Consider the following 5,092-nt stretch of genomic DNA (forward strand, 5'->3'; position numbering starts at 1 on the left):
CTACACCATTCTCTCTTTAAAGTCTGTAACTGAGAAAAATAGTCTTTCCTCGTTAGAGGGTGTAGGTCACCTGAATCCTCTGTTGGTGGTCGGGGTCCTGGAAAACTTTGTCCAGTGGTGATCTTGAACGRCGTMAATCCTGTCCCAGAGTTGACCGAGCACCTGATGGACATCAAAGCCAAAGGTAATGCATCAACCCAGTTTAATTTGGTCTGTGCACAGATTTTAGCCAATTTTGTYTTTAAGTTYTGGTTCATTCTTTCYACTTTTCCTTGAGATTGCGGGTGGTAGACGGTTCCAAACCTGTGTTTGAGGCCGAGGTGGGCCTCMACTGTTTGYAGATCYTTAKTYTTAAARTGGGTTCCATTGTCTGACCTGATTTTCTCTGGAAACCCGTGCCTGGGKATGTARTGGTTGATCAGACATTTTATCACYGTCTTACTGTCCTCTTTTGCTGMTGGCCAGGCCTCTGGCCAACCTGYGAAAGCATCAACACACACCAGCAGATATCTTTTGCCTTGCACTGTGTTYACCATATCTGTRAAATCCAACACAATTTCTTTCCCTGGACATGTAAGTGGAGGAAACTGTCCCTGTGGGGGATTTAAAGTTTTCTTAGGATTGAACTGTCCRCACCTTTCAMAATTTTGCACAAAATGTTTCACCATRTCAAMCATGTAAGGGTGCCACCATCCTTTGAGGTTGTGCAACATCYGTTTAGTCCCCACATGTCCAACCCCATGAGCTTCCTGGAACAGCTCCTGTTTTCTCCCAGGGGGCAGRATTAACCTGCCGTCTGGGCCCCTCCAGCATCCATTTGTTTCAGTGGCACCCCTGTGCTTCCACATGTTTTTCTCCTCTGGAGACGCCCCCTTTTGACATCTTTTCACCTCTTCCAGCGTCAGTTTGTCTTTTAATTCCTCCTCAGAGGAACACACCATCATGAAATCTTTGTAACCTGCGGCTATTTTTGCTGCTCTGTCAGCTGCCTGGTTCCCCTTAGCAACCAATGTGACTGTTAGATCATGGCCTTTACATTTTATGACTGCTACTCTTTCTGGCAACAGTAATGCTTCTTCCAATTCTTTTACCTCACACTCATGTTTGATGGGTTGCCCACTTGCTGTCAAAAATCCTCCTCTCATCCATTGACAAAGTTCCACATGGACTGTCCCCGCCACATAGGCTGAATCTGTGTATATGTTTGCCTGTAACCCTTGGGCAAGCTTTAACGCTTCCGCCACTGCTTTTATTTCTGCCCTCTGTGCAGATGCTGGTCCTTCCAGTCTTTCTGCTTTTCTTGTGAGAAAGCCTGCTTCCGTACTTTCTACTACTGCAAACCCAGCTCTTAGTTCTTGTGTGTGGTGTCTAAAACAACAACCATCTGTAAAGAACTGTCTCACCTCTGGCCCAATCCAGGGAGTTGCTTCCAGGTCTGGTCTTACCTTTTCTGACTTTGCCACCAATTCTGCACACTCGTGTGGTTCTCCGTCTGCAAAACAGTCTGCCATATTTATGCCTTCATGAGTGAATGAAATGTTCGGAGCTTCCAGGACTTTGGAAAGTCTTTGTTGTCTCAACGCTGTCATGGTGAAACTCTGTGAGTTTACATATGCCACCACACTATGTGTAGTGAACACCTGCAGTGCATGTCCCATGACAATATGTGCGGTTTTTTGAATCAGTTTGGCTATCCCAGCTGCATTTTGCGTGCACGGGGGATGCCTTTTTTCCATGTTGTCCATCATTACAGATAAGTACATCAGTACCTTTCTCTCTCCCCCTTTTTTTTGGAACAAAACCCCATTAACAGCAAGTTTTGTTACAGAAACATCAAGAAAAAATGGCAAGGTGTAATCTGGGAGGGAGAGTTCTGCAGTTAATGCCATGTGTTGTTTTAGCGAGATGAAAGCTTGTTCTGCCTCAGTTGTCCAAATGAGGAGACTGTTCAGATTTCGCATGCCTTGTTCTTTAACCAAGGCCCGAAGTGACTGAGTTAGGTCAGTGTAGGAGGGAATGTAGCTCCTGCTGTAGCCAGTCAAACCCAGAAAAGAGAGCATGTCTTTAACTCTGGTGGGTTTAGGATGCTGTAAAATGGACTGCTTGTGGGAAGGAGACATGCTAGTTGTTCCTGCTGAGATTATCCTCCCCAGAAAAGAAACTTGCTTTCTCGCAATCTGCAATTTGTTTTTACTGACCTTAAAGCCTGCCTGATGTAGGTGCTGCAAGACCAGGGAGGTCGCTTTAACGCAGGTCTCCGCAGTGGGGGCAGCCAGCAAAAGGTCGTCCACATACTGTATGAGNATTAACCTGCCGTCTGGGCCCCTCCAGCATCCATTTGTTTCAGTGGCACCCCTGTGCTTCCACATGTTTTTCTCCTCTGGAGACGCCCCCTTTTGACATCTTTTCACCTCTTCCAGCGTCAGTTTGTCTTTTAATTCCTCCTCAGAGGAACACACCATCATGAAATCTTTGTAACCTGCGGCTATTTTTGCTGCTCTGTCAGCTGCCTGGTTCCCCTTAGCAACCAATGTGACTGTTAGATCATGGCCTTTACATTTTATGACTGCTACTCTTTCTGGCAACAGTAATGCTTCTTCCAATTCTTTTACCTCACACTCATGTTTGATGGGTTGCCCACTTGCTGTCAAAAATCCTCCTCTCATCCATTGACAAAGTTCCACATGGACTGTCCCCGCCACATAGGCTGAATCTGTGTATATGTTTGCCTGTAACCCTTGGGCAAGCTTTAACGCTTCCGCCACTGCTTTTATTTCTGCCCTCTGTGCAGATGCTGGTCCTTCCAGTCTTTCTGCTTTTCTTGTGAGAAAGCCTGCTTCCGTACTTTCTACTACTGCAAACCCAGCTCTTAGTTCTTGTGTGTGGTGTCTAAAACAACAACCATCTGTAAAGAACTGTCTCACCTCTGGCCCAATCCAGGGAGTTGCTTCCAGGTCTGGTCTTACCTTTTCTGACTTTGCCACCAATTCTGCACACTCGTGTGGTTCTCCGTCTGCAAAACAGTCTGCCATATTTATGCCTTCATGAGTGAATGAAATGTTCGGAGCTTCCAGGACTTTGGAAAGTCTTTGTTGTCTCAACGCTGTCATGGTGAAACTCTGTGAGTTTACATATGCCACCACACTATGTGTAGTGAACACCTGCAGTGCATGTCCCATGACAATATGTGCGGTTTTTTGAATCAGTTTGGCTATCCCAGCTGCATTTTGCGTGCACGGGGGATGCCTTTTTTCCATGTTGTCCATCATTACAGATAAGTACATCAGTACCTTTCTCTCTCCCCCTTTTTTTTGGAACAAAACCCCATTAACAGCAAGTTTTGTTACAGAAACATCAAGAAAAAATGGCAAGGTGTAATCTGGGAGGGAGAGTTCTGCAGTTAATGCCATGTGTTGTTTTAGCGAGATGAAAGCTTGTTCTGCCTCAGTTGTCCAAATGAGGAGACTGTTCAGATTTCGCATGCCTTGTTCTTTAACCAAGGCCCGAAGTGACTGAGTTAGGTCAGTGTAGGAGGGAATGTAGCTCCTGCTGTAGCCAGTCAAACCCAGAAAAGAGAGCATGTCTTTAACTCTGGTGGGTTTAGGATGCTGTAAAATGGACTGCTTGTGGGAAGGAGACATGCTAGTTGTTCCTGCTGAGATTATCCTCCCCAGAAAAGAAACTTGCTTTCTCGCAATCTGCAATTTGTTTTTACTGACCTTAAAGCCTGCCTGATGTAGGTGCTGCAAGACCAGGGAGGTCGCTTTAACGCAGGTCTCCGCAGTGGGGGCAGCCAGCAAAAGGTCGTCCACATACTGTATGAGGGTCGTGTGTGGAGGGAGAGGACACTCCTGCAAAATATCCTTCAAAACTTGGTTGAAGAGGCCTGGRGAAAGGGCAAAACCTTGGGGCAGCCTGGTGTAACGCCACTGCTGTCCCCTGTAAGTGAATGAAAAGTAATCCCTGYAGCTTTCGGCCAGAGGGAGACAGAAAAATGCATTTGCCAAATCAATACATGTATACCACTGCTGACCGGGAGTTAAGGCAGCAATAGAAACATATGGGTTGGGAACCGGGACAGTTGGTGTTTTGAGAACTGCATTTACAGCTCTGAGGTCATGGGCCATTCTGTATTTGCCGGTACCTTTTTTCTCCACCGGTAGAATGGGAGTGTTCCAGTCAGACTGTGAGGGTTCCARCACGCCAGCCTCAATCAGCCCTGTTATTGTCTCTGCGATGCCCTGTTCAGCTGCRGGTTTGTGTGGATACTGAGGAATCCAAAGGGGTCTCTCAGAGTCCACCTGAAAYGAAATAGGAGAACAGGAAASAAGCCCAACATCTGTGGGCSACTCCGCCCAGAGAGATGTGGGCATGGATGTTATTAGTTGTGCCGCTAGTGGGTGGTCAGATTTTTCCCTACCATGATGTCTGGACACTTGTTCATGATGGAGCTCTACCTGTTCAGAACCTGAAAAACTGATTTTATATGTGTCAAGAGAGGGGGAGAAAGACAAACCTGGTGCTGCGGTGACAACCCAATCTGTGGCTTCGAGGGCTTGTTTAACCATGCCGCCCAACTCCTTAGCTTGATGCTCAGGGTGCAGAAAGAGTGAAATGTGAGGCACAGCTTCTTCAGACATTTCATACCACTGTAATTGCTTTCCTGTAAGACAGACAGCAGCAGCCACACCACCAGGAGCCACAGAAATATCTGAACTTTTTACCTCCCTGGTTGTTTCCTCCACAGAGGAAAGGAAGGCTTCCTGGTACCATTCAGTGTTTTCCCTGTCATAGAAAAGGGTGACATGAGGGGGGTCAGGCGGGGAGACATAGGGACGCAGAGCCAGGATCCAGGGCTTCCAGGTCATGAATGTTGGCATCAGGCTGCTGGAGGCTAAGTTCGTTAAGAGGCCCCAGTAGATATCAGCATACTCAGACACCACGGGCTGCATGAGAAATTGTCCATCTGTGTGGAAATTCCCACAAGGTAGGGAGGTGCCATCAGGAAATGCAACAGTTAATCCATCAGCAGAACACATGACTGTAGCACCCATCTTTATCAGCAAGTCTCTGCCTAGTAAATTAACTGGAG

The 5,092-nt window shown here is 46.8% G+C and overlaps 1 protein-coding gene across 1 annotated transcript in view; it reads left to right on the forward strand.

Annotated features, from left to right (window-relative positions):
* The window catches only part of LOC103472914 (GTPase IMAP family member 4-like), a 29,130-nt gene that overhangs the window by 9,868 nt on the left and 14,170 nt on the right, over positions 1 to 5,092 (forward strand). The window lies entirely within an intron of this gene.

This window comes from Poecilia reticulata, linkage group LG11 (assembly GCF_000633615.1).
Source record: "Poecilia reticulata strain Guanapo linkage group LG11, Guppy_female_1.0+MT, whole genome shotgun sequence".
NCBI lineage: Eukaryota > Metazoa > Chordata > Actinopteri > Cyprinodontiformes > Poeciliidae > Poecilia > Poecilia reticulata.